Source organism: Mauremys reevesii, linkage group 3, assembly GCF_016161935.1.
Source record: "Mauremys reevesii isolate NIE-2019 linkage group 3, ASM1616193v1, whole genome shotgun sequence".
NCBI lineage: Eukaryota > Metazoa > Chordata > Testudines > Geoemydidae > Mauremys > Mauremys reevesii.
The window spans coordinates 89,007,014-89,023,115 of record NC_052625.1 but is presented as its reverse complement, the minus strand read 5'-3'; the positions used below and the strand labels follow the sequence as shown (position 1 = coordinate 89,023,115).

General features: G+C 42.5%; 1 protein-coding gene across 10 annotated transcripts in view; it reads left to right on the top strand.

Annotated features, from left to right (window-relative positions):
* The window catches only part of QKI (QKI, KH domain containing RNA binding), a 332,499-nt gene that overhangs the window by 175,404 nt on the left and 140,993 nt on the right, over window positions 1-16,102 (top strand). The gene's annotated exons all lie outside the window — the stretch shown is intronic.

The window sequence follows — 16,102 nt, the reverse complement described above, 5'->3', positions numbered from 1 at the left end:
CTCCCCACATACATTGATTTTATTTTTATTATTGGAAAAGTTTTTTTTCCTGTTTTAGCTGTCATATTTTTTTGAGCTACGCTCGATTTTCTCATAATTTTAATCAGTGTAGGTCATTGGTTCCCAGTCTTCATTGATTCATGTACCTGCAGTAGCACAGGAGAGTGTTCATACTGATTACCTTGGGTAGATACCAGAATAGGCTGTTTTGATAGAAACTCTTGTCTTATTGATGTAAGTACACTGATACAGCTACACCCACTGGAAAATGTCCCGAATATGTTTTTCAGTGGAACCTTAAAGGAAAATGGGACCCATTTTGCTTAACATAGGAAGAGCGCCTGTGGTCTACATTTTTAGACTATAAGTAGTTGTACTAAGATCATACAAAAGTTAAGGTCCAAAAGAGGTAATTATAACTTCTTAAAGACTTCAAAGTATTATGCACGTTAAGCAGTTTTTGACTAATGTTTAAGGTTAAAAAAAAAAACAAGAGATTTGTAGGCAAGATACATTTGTGAGACAATAGCTGTTTAATGACTAACTTGTGTGTACAGGAGAAAAGAATAGGCTTGATTGCTCACAATCTGACATTTGGAAAAGCATTTTTTAGATCTCTGGTATTTGCATATCTAATTGCTATGTAATCAAAACTAAGTGAACTGTAGCTACTTGAAACCATAAAATGAAAGGCAATCATCTTTACAGGGGGAAATAGCCCACTCATATGTAAGACTGTTTGAATATTAGAATTATATTCTTCTTGTGTTTAATTATAGGTGTCTCACTGAGCAGTAAATTTATGCTTGTGTATTAAAGAGTGAATGTGACCCTGAAACATCAGTTCTGCTTTGTTGTAGCAGAGCACTGGCATTGAGAGAACTTAGCAGTGTTGTGTATTTTGGTGATAAGGGATTGTGCCAGAATAGCTGTTAATTACCTGTTTTGTTTGATATGGAAAGTAGTGGTTCTGCACTTTTCTTCCCACCAGTGACAGTACTCAATTAAAACTTGTATTAAACAGTGATAATGCCCTTGTTTATCTGTTGGGGAAGATGTGAGGTGAAGACAATTAAAAGGATTTTTTTCAGCTGCTTGGTTTGTCTGTGAATCTGGTAGGAGTAAAAACCTGTTCATTTATAAAGTGAGTCTTTTATGCTTTTGTAGTCCTTAAACGTTTTATTTTAACAGTGCTGGCTGTCACCAAAAAGTGTTACCTTCCTTGAAAGGAAGTTGGGGAGGGGAAAAATGCAATTTGGATGTTGTTCACTTACTTCTTACTCATATCATGGCATTCTTGGAGGGGATCCATTTAGGCTATATCTACACTACAGAGTTTTGTCGACAAAAGTTATGTCGATGACCAAAAAGCAGTATAACTACGTTGCTATTGCATGTTCACACTATGCTCCCTCTTTCGGCAGAGTACATCCACACGTAGTGCTCTATCATTGACTCCTTATGCCATCTTATGCCGCTCTGACTTCTGGATTGGCAGAATGGATTGCAGCACATCATGGGTGCGGGCTTAACATGCCATGATGCATTGTTTTTGGTCCCAGCATTCCATGGTCTTCCAGCTTCGGTTTGCAGCATTTTTCAGTGGCTCTTGTTCGCTGTCCGCCCACCATCTCTGTGTCAAAAGGATGGAGCGTGCACTGCTCTCCAGTGCTCTGTCATTAACACTTCGTGGATGGCAGTGCAGTTAATCATAAATAGGGTGACCAGAAAGCAAGTGTGAATAATCAGGACAGGGAGTGGGGGGTGATAAGTGCCTATATAAGACAAATCTCCAAATATCAGGATTGTCCCTATAAAATCAGGACATCTCGTCACCCTAATCATAAAGTTCCTAACTGAACAGGATTCAGACTTCCCTGACCACCTGGGTCACATGGATAGGTGCAACATATGATTACTTTTGCAATTCTTGAAGAAGCTGCACAGGGTGGACTGTTACTTTTGGGCTTGGGAAACAAGCACTGACTGGTGGGATCACATCGTTATGAGGGTCTAGGGTGATGAGCAGTAGCTACAGAATTTTCAGATGAGGAAAGCCACCTTCCTGGAATTGTGTGCGGAGCTTGCCCCAGCACTGTGATGCAAGGACACCAAAACGAGAGCTGGTCTCTCGGTGGAGAAGTGCGTGGCGATTGCAGTGTGGAAGCAGGCAACTCCAGACTGCTACGGGTCGGTCGCTAATCACTTTGGAGTGGGGAAGTCGACTGTTGGGGCCACGTTCAGACAAGTGTGCAGGTACGTTAATCTCATCCTGCTTTGAAGCACTGTGACGCTTGGCAATGTGCATGAAATAGTGGATGGCTTTGCAGCAGTTTCCCTAACTGGCGGGATGATAGATGGCGCACGCATCCCGATTTTGACACTGGACCACCTTGCAATGGAATATATCAATAAAAAGGGGTACTTTTCCATGGCATTGCAGGTGCTTGTGGATCACCCCAGGCGTTTCACTGATACATATACTGGTTGATCTGGGAATGTCCATGATGCATGTATTTTCAGGAACACTGGCCTGTACAGAAAGCTGCTGATGGGGACTTTATTTCCAGGCCAGAAGATTCCAGTGGGGAATGTTGAAATGCCCATAGTGATCCTGGGAGACCCAGCGTACACCGAACTCCCATGGCTCATGAAGCAATATACAGGAAACCTGGATAGCAGTAAGGAGTGCTTCAACAATAGGTTGAGTAGGTGCAGGATGACTGTGGAATGTTTGGCAGATTAAAGGCATGATGGCGATGCCTTTATGGCAGGTTAGACCTCAGTGAGGAGAATATTCCCATGGTTATAACTGCCCGTTGTATGTTGCATAATTGTGAAACTAAGGGTGAAAGATTTGTTCAGGGGTGGACTGCTGAGGCACAGCACCTGGCAACTGATTGAGTACCTTGATACTACAGCTATTAGAGGGGCACAACAAGGGGCAGTTTGAATCATAGAAGCTTTGAGGCAACACTTTGAGAATCAATAATGTATATTTCTAATTTATATTTTCTATGCTGCAAACTGCAATGCTTCATTTAATCAAATTTTCCTAGGAAGCACTTGCAATTATTTGTGGTCTAGGATTTCAGTAAGCAAAGGATTAAACTTTCCGTGTATATCTTGCTGCCGCCTGCTATCTCAATTTGTAGGACATAAATAAAGATCAGTTTTTTTTTTTTATTTTTATTATTAAACAACCAATACACACACTAACACTTGGTGGGACAAGAAAGGAGAAGAGAAGGACAGACTGTAGGAGCTGGTCATAGGTCCAGCAATCATTTTGAAAGCTGTCGGGGGGGATGGAGTGAATGGGAAACTGAGAAGTTTCTGAAAGTGTCAGGGAATGCATGGTGGTGGAAGAGGGGGGCTTGAAAACAGTTCTGAATTTGCTGCAGGGGAAGGTGGACACACATTTGTTCTGACAGCAGCTTTATGAGGGACTTGAGTATCTCTGTTTGCTGCTCCATTACTTTTATCATTTGCTCGGTGGCATCCTTAATGAAGTAATGATTTTCTTTTCTGTCCTGCCTTTCAATTTCTCTCCACTACCTGCGTTCCCTTTTCTCCAGTCAGAGCATTGCAGGGCCTCCCAGAACTTGCTTTGTCTTGTCCGCTTTCTTATCTGGTGGAGGCACTCTGTCGGTGTGTAGAGGGGCATCCCCTGAAAGCCACATCAGCAGAAGCACAAGAAACAACATACAAACATGATTTAGTTCATGCACAGCATTGAATCATTGCAATTTAGCACACCTCTTGTAACATACCAAGCACTTTGTCAGTGTCCCTTGGCAAGCACATATCACTGTGAACACTCCAGGCACGGTAAGTTTAGCCCGGAGGGGGCTTGTACCTGGGGTAAACAGTGGTCGTGCTTATGGAAAGGATGCTGTGCTGGTGACTAAGGACAATATCGTAAATTCTATAACCCTTTTCCACAGGCGGGGGTCATTGATGCAGATATCTCACTCTTGAGGGTAACTAGGGAAGCAAGACTGCATCTGCTGCATGCTTGCGACTTCCAACCCTGTGCCTATGTTGCTAGCCTGTGTGCCGCTTTGGTCCCTTCAAGTGATTGCAGAGTGGCACAGGAAAGTTTCATTCAATGGAGGAAGGAACAAAGCAGCTCTGCCAAGGAATCTCCAGCAGAGGAGTACCGAATACCTCCAGGAGAATTTCCTAGAGATCTCTCTAGAGGATTCCCGTGAAAAGTCGGTGTGCAGCAACACACGGTTTTGCTGCACTGCTTAGCTGCACATGGAAAAGTCCAGCATACAGGAACACATTTCTATCCCTGCACCCATCATGTAACCAAGCACCATCAACTTGAAAAGAAAAAAAAAACCCACACACATACCCACCCACCCTTCCTTACCAGGCGTCTCCTCTCCTGCTTCTTGCTTGCTGGACTGGGAGTGTTAGGACTGGCTAGATCGCTCTGGAGTTAACAGTTCTTAAATGGCCTGGTGACCCCACTGTGGGCTCCACAGCATCCTGTAACTCCTCCACCTCCTCCTCCTCTGGGTCAGGTCCACTTTCCACCACCTTGAGCCCTGCCGAAGTGTCCACTGGGTTCTTGGTAGACCACTGATGATATCATCTAACTCCTTATAGAACTGGCAGGCCTTGGGCACACCACTGGAGGTTTTGCCTCCTTGCCTTGCCTGCCTCTGCCTCTGCCAGCTCCTTTATCTTCTTCTGCTGCACTGCTCAGTTGTGTTACACCACACACAACAACACAAAAAAAAAAACCCCCTAGGTATCCAATTGTGGTGTAATTCAGCTGGACTGACAGACAGCAGCTTTCCCCATATTATAGCTCCTCCAGCAGCGCTCCGCATTGGTCCAAGAGAGGAGACATTGCACAGATAGAACCACACAGTGGGTGGGATGTGTGTAATGTGTGCCAAGTGTGCCAGAAGTGGAACTTCAAAAATTAAACTTTAAACTAAAGGGGGAGGGGTGGAAAAGGTTGTTTACCTGGCTGCAGGGCAGCGGAGTTCAAACTGCTAACCATTGAGGTCAGCATGGACATCACCTCCATTTATAGTGGCAAAACTAAGCATGGTGTCTACACTGGCATTTTGCCACTAAAACTTTGGCACAAAAAAACCTATGTCTCTTGTCGGGGTGGTTTTGTTTTGTCACCCAAACAGAGCAGTTTTGTTGCCAAAAGCTGCCTTTTGCCAAGAAAACTCTCTAGTGTAGACAAGGCCTTAAGTTTGGGGCCCCTGGCGCTAGGCATTGTACCAGCACATATGAAGGGACAGTGCTTTCCTCAGAAAACTTGTACGTTGCAAAAGTCAGCAAAACCACTTAGACTCACAGCTTTTGTCATGTAATGTAACTATTAGAAATATAAGTCAAAAGTGCAACACTAAATATAATTTTCAGACTTATTACAGAGCCAGTAAATACATCAGACAGATGTTTTGCAATTTTAAACTCAGATATTTGTTTATAAATCTGAGTTAAAAGCTTTTCTTTTTAAAATGTTTGAGTTAAATTTTAACTATTGGTTTTTAAAAGTTAGTCTTAAATAAATAGCTTGAATACGTTATAAGAAGCAGTTATGGATTTTTAAACATCCAAATAAAGAGGATAAAATGGGAAATATTAGGAATTTGGGCAAAATTTTCCTGCTACCCCAAAACAGATCCTCAGTCCATTCAGTCATTGGAGTCATGAAAATGTAAACATTTTAAAAAAGTCATTTTTATAGTAAAATGTGTAATCTTCGAGCTCATGTGAAAATAAATTTGAAGAAATTATTTTTCTAATATGGAGAATTTCTATTCCTAATATGAATAGGCAAACGAAGTATCCTATCTGCTTGTCCTGTTCTTGGTTATTATGGTTCAGATTAGAACTAATACTTACAAAATGGCCTAGAGAAAAGGCCATTGATCACTGTAAGTAGGATGTATACTCTAATGGCAACTTCCAGACTTAGTTAATAGTGGCATACCAGTTATATCCGGAGTTTACATACTTGGGTTCCTAATGTTGGGTACCTAAATAAGTAGCCTGATATTTTTTTTTTAGAGGTGGTGACCACTCCAGAGGGAATTTTGGGTGCTTATCCCCTCTGAACAACCAGATCACTTAAGGTGTGTACTTAGTTGCCTAATTGTGTGCACTAAATTTAACATTTTTGTCTGTATCCATGCCCTATTGGTAGAGGAGAAAACCACTTAGGTAGGTTTGTGGTATACCTTCAGCTTTCTATTCTTATCGCTTCCTAGAGGTCCCGAGTCTGTCTTCACTTACCTCAGTGACCGCAACCAGTATCTGGGGAACAGGCTTTCTTTTGTCCTAAAGCTTTGACAGATTGCCCCTTTCTGCCTCTCCCACAAAGCAGATTCTAGTTGTCTTTCAGAAGTAATCATAGTGAATTTCCTACAAAATTTTGAGATAAATATTTTTAAATTATCAGAAAGTTTAATGTGATAAGTAGATTTGATTTAATTTGAGAAGTTGAAGAACCTAGATAGAAATCTTTGATTTACATGAGAACTAAGTCAAGAATAAAAATGTGCACATCTTTAAAGATCCTATGAACATTCTCTAGGCTGCATGCAGTATAGTTGTAGCCATGTCGGTCCCAGGATGTTAGAGATACAAGGTGAGTGAGGTAATATCTTTTATTGGATCCACTTCTTTTGGTGAGAGAGAGAAGCTTTTGAGCTACACAGAGCTCTTCTTCAGGTCTGGGAAATTTACTCCCAACATCACAACAAAATGCAAGGTGGAACAGATGGTTTAGCCTAAGTAGTTAACTTACCTACCTTGTCTCTCCATTCTCCAAGCTGTCAGTCTGTTCTTATCTTTTTTTTTTCCATGATGTACTTCATCGCTTTAACATTGACATGTCAGCCTGTCACTAGACACCGACTTCTTAGAGGTCCTTCTTAATTAAGCTGTTTGATTATTTTAAAATAAGGTGTGAAATAGATTTTCTGCATTATCCATGGAAACATGTTGCAGTCAGAAAGATACAAGATTGTTCTGGTGCAGTAGTATGGGTGTGTTTGGTTTGTATGTGTGGTCTGTGTTTTGGTTGCATGCCACAGTGAGGCTAGAAATTATTATATACAGTTATTTCAATTAAATCTTCCCATCTCTTGATTCACTGTTTTATTTTTTTTTCATTTTCCTTTTGTGTACCACATGGTCTTTTTAATGCTGAATATATGTGTGAGAAGAGATATCTTGGTCAAAATAAAGCTTGCTTGCCTGTAAATTTTCCCATCTCCATTGAAAGTCATTTTTATGTTGACTTTGTAAGGTGGAGCAAATGCACGTCTCTTCTGTCAATCCAAACACTTAGGGATAGTTCATTCTGTCAGCAGATAGACAGTACAGTTGGACATTTTTTGTGTGGTGTCATGCCTGTGTGTATGGGGTTTGCTGGATCACAGAGCTCATCTGTTTGTCTTCAGCATGTGCATCCAGTGGTTTAAGTGGCATGACACATGAATGACACTACCAAACCTAGACAAGGTAATGTTATGGTGAGCTCTGAATATCAAGGGCCAATATGGTGGATTTTTTTCTTGATATTTAACTTTATGAAAAACATAGAAAATTACATCCAAAAAGACTATATCAAAAGAGCATTATTATGGTTGCGAAGTTAAGCACCCAAAAAATAGTAAATGTCAGAATTAAGATTGCCTGTGGATCTTTAATTTGCTTTCCTTGTACATATGCATTATGATATGCTTTTTAATTTCATGAACACACACTATTTTTTCCAAAAGACCCCTGCCTCTCACAGTGCACAGGATGGAGTGTGGTCTGGGAATGAATCAGGACTGTGTAGTGAATGAAGTTATATAGGACCCCCTCCATCACTTGTTGCGGAATGTGTGAAGTGAATGAGGCAGAAGACTGCAGGAAGAGAGATGAGTCTCATTGTTAAGGCAGTTGAATGTTGCTCTGGAGAACTGGATTCTTCCCATGTGATGCTGCACAAGCGATGTAGACCAAAATTTCAGCTGGCCAGTGTTTCTCATTTTTTTTGAGACCCTGGGATCTGATTTGCAGAGTGCTAAGCACTCATCTACAAAGGAGGTGAATGGGAGCTCTTCCCTGAACATATAAAGTGCGATATAATGCTAAATACTGTGAAAAGTCAGGCCCTTGCCTTCTCAAATTGGACAGACAAAATTAGATGACAACTGACAATTTTGGCATTAATCTATTTTAGAATTTTATACTGCTGCCCATCACGGTATCTGAGCCAGTTCCACATAAAATCCGATAACAATGCAGAAGTCCTTAGTGAACTTCATGGAATCTTCGGCATGTCTCAATTTTAGGGGTCAAAACTTGGCTTGGAGTCTGTTTTTGTTTGGGGGAGGGAGGTTGGTAGGTATTTATGAATAGAATGGGGACATTGTGTTCTGAGCAGTGGTTAAGAAGGAAGAACTTTCTCAAAGAGTAAAGTTCTACATTGTTTCCTAAATATGGTCACACATGAGGGCAGCCCTGCACCCAGGTGAGCTCCTCATGCTCCAAAACAAAGGCAGAACAGCCCAGCTCCTCTTTCAGTTCCATCTTACCACCAGTGGTCTGAGTGTTTGTGTTCCCTGTGAACAAAACTACTTGATTCTACCTACTGGTACTCAGATTTAGTACTTTGACATTCTTTTTATTTTCATTCTGTATTTCATTTTCAAATTTAGTTCTCAGTTTGATTTTTCTAGTGTGGTGGTTCTGTGGACCCCGCCAGGAACTGAGGGATTTTGTCTATCAGTAACCCTCATTCCCCTTATTTCAAATATTTGGGTGAGGGCCATGTTAGAGACAAGTACTTCATTTGTCACAGCTTCAAGACCAAGCTGAGGCAGCTGAGAGAGGAGAGTTTCCCATGTATTCTGATGCAGGCTGCTTTTAGACTGGCATCAGAGCCCCCTTGACCATCCAAGGCAAGCTTTTAAAAGTCTCCTTCCTGGAGTGCTCTCTGAGCTGTGGATACAGAGAGAGGCCGCAGGAGATTCCTGTCTTTGGGAGGGTAGTCTTTGATGCACAAGACATCAGAGCAGATCTGGCCTCAGAAACATAGCAGAAGTTGGCATCAGGCTCTTCGAATTCCAGAGTGTGGGACTCTTCCATAGAAGGTTGTTCCAGTACCAATGGTAGAGAGCATCCTTTGGCTCATCGCTCTGGTATTGGCTCATTCAGAGTAGGGATGTGAAACATTAAATGGTTAACTGGTAAGCATTAATCTTACCGTTAAGCAACCCTAACCGTTAACCCCTAGCCCCAGGCTGGCCAGATCAGCTCCAGCCACACCAAATGACCCTAGCCCTAGCTCTGCCCCCAGGCCGGCCAGCTGGCTGGAGCAGCCCCGGCCGCTCTTCTTTAAATCAGTTGACCAGTTACACAATATAATCTGAATTGTTTAACAGTTAACTTTTTAAAACTAGATTTACATCCCTAATTCAGAGACCCCCTGATCTGTTGACTTCGGCGCCTTCTCAGGGACTATTGAGACTAGCTGCTTCTTCAGTGGCAGCAGAGCAATCATCCCTGATTGCTACAGGACAGCAGCCCATGTCTACGCTGACTATGCTGGAGGGTCTGTGCCATGGCCAGTGATTGTTATGCCTGTTTACCACCATCACTGTTACTTCAGGGCAAAGGCCCCAGATCGTGGGCACAGAAAATCCTTTTCTAGGGTCACCAGCTTTGGGCTTAATGCTATTTTTCTATCTTCTCTTGGTTTGGTTCAGAACCTGGACCCTGCACCTTGTGTGTTATCAGCAGCTAAGAAGCCATCCATGCTTCCTCCAGTGCTGCATCTCTGACATAGATCAAGATCTCGGTTGCTGAGGACCCCTTCCTGGTACCGTGCCACCCTGGTTCTTGGATTACTTTGATTCCTTGTCAGACTCAAAGTAGTGTCTCAGGTATATCTGTAATGAGTCTAAGCTTCCTCTTGATTCCACTCTCACCAGTGTTGTTTTGAGAAGAGTTCAGCCAGAGTGTTCAATGCTTGGGACAGACATACCTGGGGCCTGGTACCGTATGTCCCCGTCAGTGGCCTATTGGATGCCATGGGGGGATGCCCCCAGCATCCAGATCTACATTGCCAATATTTCATATGAGTATATCCTCCAGGAGGGAACCTTCTCCTGCTGGTAGCAAGAGGCATGTGCTGGTTGGTGCTGATCAGCTTTGGGACTCTCAGGTTACAGGACTTATCTCAGCCTTCTCTGGAGCCACAGCCAGCTCACCTGATGAGGCTCTAATACTGGAGATATCATCTCCAGTACCGGATGACTGTAAGGTATATCCTCAGGAAAATGGCAGCTTTTTGGGGCATTCAAGTGGGCGAGCTAGTGGAAGAGAATACTGAGAAGCTCACTGAAGTTTTCCATCCCACAGTGGCAGGAAAGATGGTACCGCCTATAAATAAAGTCATTATGCAGCTGGCCAAAATATTCTGGCAAATCCCTTATTCTGTTTCAGCTGTAGCCAAATGAGCAGAAAGGAAATACTGGGTTCTATCTTTTGGGTTTGAACTACTCTGTTTACATCCTGCACCTGGCTCATTAGTTATGTATGCGGTGAATGAGAGAAGCTGTCAGGGCTAGGTAATGGCTATCCGAAAAGACAGATTCCAAAAATGTGACCATTTTGTTCAAATGAGTTATTCTATGATGAGTTTATAATTCCTTATTGCTAATCACCATGTTCTGTTATGGAGATATGACTGTCTAATTGGGAAGAGACCAGTTTTACTTGAGTGTCACTGGGGGATGCCTCATCTTTCAGTCAGCTCTTCAGGCTTCTTTAGACATGGTGGATTTTGCATGGGCAGTGACTATGTACCATTCCTCCCGGTTGCAGTCATTGAGGATTCCTGTGAAGGTGCAACAGATAATTGAGGACCTCCCCTTTAAGGTATCTTGCTTTCATCTAAAACAGATGAGACTTTGCGTACTTTGAAGGACTTGAGAGAAATTCTGAAGTCTTTGAACATCTATATGCAGGTGATGAAAGGGACAAAATATAATCCTCAGTAACATCCTAGACAGCAGTATTATGTCTTCCTTGAGGCTGATAATCTAAGAGGAGGCAAAGGTCACAGAAGGGAAGGCCAATGGCTTCTTCTTCCTTGGTTTCTTCATTTAGATGTCTTCAGGACTCAAAGCAGCTGATTTGACACTTATGTCAAAGACCGCATGATACCTCACCAGGATCTATCTCACTGGCCGTTCCCTGCTTTTCTGGGACAGGTTATCCCATTTTCTACATATGTGGTAGTCCTCCACCTTGCACAAATGAGTACTAAGCCTGGTGGAATTGGGATATATCCTGTATTTCCTTTCTGTTTCCCTTCTTCTTCTACCCAGGCCATCTCCAGGGACCCCTCTCATGAATCTGTACTAAAACAAAAAATCCAAACCTTATGTTCTTTGGAAGCCGTAGAGGAGGTGACCCTTCTACATCAGGGCAAGGGTGTGGATTCCCATTATTTTCTAATACCCAAGACCAAAGGGGGACTCAGTTCCATCGTAGACTTTTGGAGCCTGAATAAATAAAGAAGATAAGGTGCAGGATGGTATTCATGGCTACAATTATCTCTTCCTTAGATTTGGGAGACTGGTATGTTGCCATTGACTTACAGGATGCTTGCTTCCATGTGAGTATCGATCCTGGCCACAGGAAATTCCTGAGTCCAACTTCTGCGAGAACATTCCTGCCACTTCCCAGGTGTCCTTCAAGGATCATCATCAGATTCTTAGGTCAAGTAGATGCATGTACATACGTTACCGCTTAGGGCTCTGCAGGCTTGGCTCAAGTCGTTCTGTCATCCTCCGTTTCACTTCCTAGACAAGTTGGTATGCATCTTGGACAGGATGTTGGCTCATTCACATACATACAGTATGTGTAGCAGTTCCCTTCTCTCCCCCTCTCTCTTCCATCACTTTGATAATGGATACCTCGGCCACAGGGTGGGGAGCACATCTGAGTGACCTGTTATCTGAGGGGTTGTGAACTGCCCATGATTCCAGGTTACACACACTCATATTTGAGTTGTGCACAGTATTCCATGCCTGTGAGCACTTCCTGCCGCATATTCATTCAGGGCAAGACTGTGTAGGTACTCATTGGCAATGTCACAGCAAACAAACAAGGACGTACTAGGTCACAAGAAGGTGAGTAACCTTTTTTTCTTCTGTGTTCTTACCATAGACTCAGGAATGTCCTATTGAGGATATAGAGAGACAGCAGGACCACCATTACATGTATAATCCAGTGTCAGGAGCAAGGATATAATTAAGGAAAGCGAGCTGTTGATAATATGGGCAGAGAAATACAGAGGCATCCCATAAATAGTTTGCATAGCCTGAACACACACTGTCATATACAATCCAAAACACAATCTCTCTCACACTTCCCCAGCACACAATTTGTTTGTCTTTCCCTCTCCCCACACATTCCCTATTACACACACACTTCTCTCCCCCACCCAGCTGTCCCCCATACACTTCAGTTGAAAAGCAGCTGGCTATTTAATAGGATGCCCATGGAATGGTGAGATTGAGAAACCTGCATCATGTGATGCTTTACCTGACCCATGAGGCATTGCAAACCCTTTCCAAAGCACCCTGTGGCCAGTTGCACAGTGGGATGGCTATTCACAGTGCACTGCTTGTTACTAGATTTGCCCATTACTTTGGAGTATGCTCATTTATTTGGGTTACTCTTCTGGGGAAGGGGATTCTGTAATTCTATCAATGTACTGCTTGTGTCACTTGTGTTTTCATATGGAGCTCTACTTCTCCCTGCTGCAAATCCCTTCCCAATGGAGCTATCCTGCAGGACCTAGATTCCCCACACCCACCCAAACATACATTAACAGAGCAAGTCTGAGCGGACTGGGTCAATCAGCACTGTCAAGCTGACCCCTTATGTGTCTCTGGACTCACTGGGCTGGATGAAGCAGCACTTTCACACTGACTCTCCTTGTATGCCCCTGGGCTCAGTGGACTGGGTCAAGCAGCACTTTCAAGCTGTTACCCTTATGCGTCCCATATTCAGCGCGTCCCTATCCTCACTCTCACAGCACAATTGTACTGGCAGTAACCTACTTGATGAGCAAACCCCACAGTATTCTGGGCGCTGCAGGGATCTTTAGCTTAGGTAAAAGAAGCGTTGCTGCAAAGTAAATGGGGGAAGCTAAAAATACAAAAGAGTAAAGTTCAGCAAGAGAGAGAGAAGCAACCCAACTTAACCATAAAAGTTATTTATTGAATAATAGTGATAACTACACAAGGAGAGCTAAACCAACATAACATAAATTATTAAAGGTTAATACCTAAGGTAGAAAGGAAAACAGAGAGAGAGAAGGGGGTGGGGAATCTCACCCACTCCATGAGGCTTGAACTGGTCGGGGTTCCCAGGTGATGCTGATAGCTCAGGGTCCTGAGGGCTGGAGACAGGCAGAGTCCCCATCACGATCAGTCAGGAGAAGATGGAATTCCATAAGAACATAAGAACGGCCCTACCGGGTCAGACCAAAGGTCCGTCTAGCCCAGTATCTGTCTACTGACAGTGGCCAATGCCAGGTGCCCCAGAGGGAGTGAACCTAACAGGCAATGATCAAGTGATCTCTCTCCTGCCATCCATTTCCATCCTCTGACGAACAGAGGCTAGGGACACCATTTTTTACCCATCCTGGCTAATAGCCATTTATGGACTTAACCACCATGAATTTATCCAGTTCTCTTTTAAACACTGTTATAGTCCTAGCCTTCACAACCTCCTCAGGTAAGGAGTTCCACAAGTTGGCTCTGTGCTGCGTGAAGAAGAACTTCCTTTTATTTGTTTTAAACCTGCTGCCCATTAATTTCATTTGGTGACCTCTAGTTCTTGTATTATGGGAATAAGTAAATAACTTTTCCTTATCCACTTTCTCAACATCACTCATGATTTTATATACTTCTATCATATCCCCCCTTAGTCGTCTCTTTTCCAAGCTGAAGAGTCCTAGCCTCTTTAATCTTTCCTCATATGGGACCCTCTCCAAACCCCTAATCATTTTAGTTGCCCTTTTCTGAACCTTTTCCAGTGCTAGAATATCTTTTTTTGAGGTGAGGAGACCACATCTGTACACAGTATTTGAGATGTGGGCGTACCATGGATTTATATAAGGGCAATAATATATTCTCAGTCTTATTCTCTATCCCCTTTTTTATGATTCCTAACATCTTGTTTCCTTTTTTGACCGCCTCTGCACACTGCGTGGACATCTTCAGAGAACTATCTACGATGACTCCAAGATCTTTTTCCTGACTCGTTGTAGCTAAATTAGCCCCCATCGTATTGTATGTATAGTTGGGGTTATTTTTTCCAATGTGCATTACGTTACATTTATCCACATTACACTTCATTTGCCATGAAATCAAATCACTTAGTTTTGTGAGATCTTTTTGAAGTTCTTCATGATCTGCTTTGGTCTTAACTATCTTGAGTAGTTTAGTATCATCTGCAAACTTTGTCACCTCACTGTTTACCCATTTCTCCAGATCATTTATGAATAAATTGAATAGGATTGGTCCTAGGACTGACCCTTGGGGAACACCACTAGTTACTCCTCTCCATTCTGAGAATTTACCATTAATTCCTACCCTTTGTTCCCTGTCCTTTAACCAGTTCTCAATCCATGAAAGGACCTTCCCTTTTATCCCATGACAGCTTAATTTACATAAGAGCCTTTGGTGAGGGACCTTGTCAAAGTCTTTCTGGAAATCTAAGTACACTATGTCCACTGAATCCCCCTTTTCCACATGTTTGTTTGACCCCTTCAAAGAACTCTAATAGATTAGTAAGAAACGATTTCCCTTTACAGAAACCATGTTGACTATTGCTCAACAGTTTGTTTTTCTATGTGTCTGACAACTTTATTCTTAACTATTGTTTCGACTAATTTGCCCAGTACCGACGCTAGACTTACCGGTCTGTAATTGCCGGGATCACCTCTAGAGCCCTTTTTAAATATTGGCGTTACATTAGCTAACTTCCAGTCATTGGGTACCGAAGCCGATTTAAAGGACAGGTTACAAACCTTAGTTAATAGTTCTGCAACTTCACATTTGAGTTCTTTCAGAACTCTTGGGTGAATGTCATCAGCTCCCGGTGACTTGTTAATGTTGAGTTTATCAATTAATTCCAAAACCTCCTCTAGTGACACTTCAATCTGTGACAGTTGCTCAGATTTGTCACCTACAAAAGCCAGCTCAGGTTTGGGAATCTCCCTAACATCCTCAGCTGTGAAGACTGAAGCAAAGAATCCATTTAGTTTCTCCGCAATGACTTTATCATCTTTAAGCGCTCATTTTGTATTTCGATCGTCAAGGGGCCCCACTGGTTGTTTAGCAGGCTTCCTGCTTCTGATGTACTTAAAAAATATTGTGTTATTACCTTTGGAGTTTTTGGCTAGCTGTTCTTCAAACTTCTCTTTGGCTTTTCTTATTACACTCTTGCACTTAAGTTGGCAGTGTTTATGCTCCTTTCTATTTGCCTCACTAGGATTTGACTTCCACTTTCTAAAGGAAGTCTTTTTATCTCTCACTGCTTCTTTTATATGGTTGTTAAGCCACGGTGGCTCTTTTTTAGTTCTTTTACTGTCTCTCTTAATTTGGGGTATACATTGAAGTTGGGTCTCTATTATGGTGTCTTTAAAAAGCGCCCATGCAGCTTGCAGGGATTTCACTTAAGTCACTGTACCTTTTAACTTTTGTTTAACTAACCCCCTCATTTTTGTATAGTTCCCCCTTTTGAAATTAAATGCCACAGTGCTGCACTGTTGAGATCTTCTTTCCACCACAGGGATGTTGAATGCTATTGTATTATGGTCACTATTTCCAAGCGGTCCTGCTATAGTTTACCTCTTGGACCAGCTCCAGCGCTCAACTCTGGATTAAATCTAGAGTTGCCTTTCCCCTTGTGGGTTCCCGTACCAGCTGCTCCATGAAGCAGTCATTTAAAGTATCGAGAAATTTTATCTCTGCATTTCGTCCTGAAGTGAAATGTTCCCAGTCAATATAGGGATAATTGAAATCCCCCACTATTATTG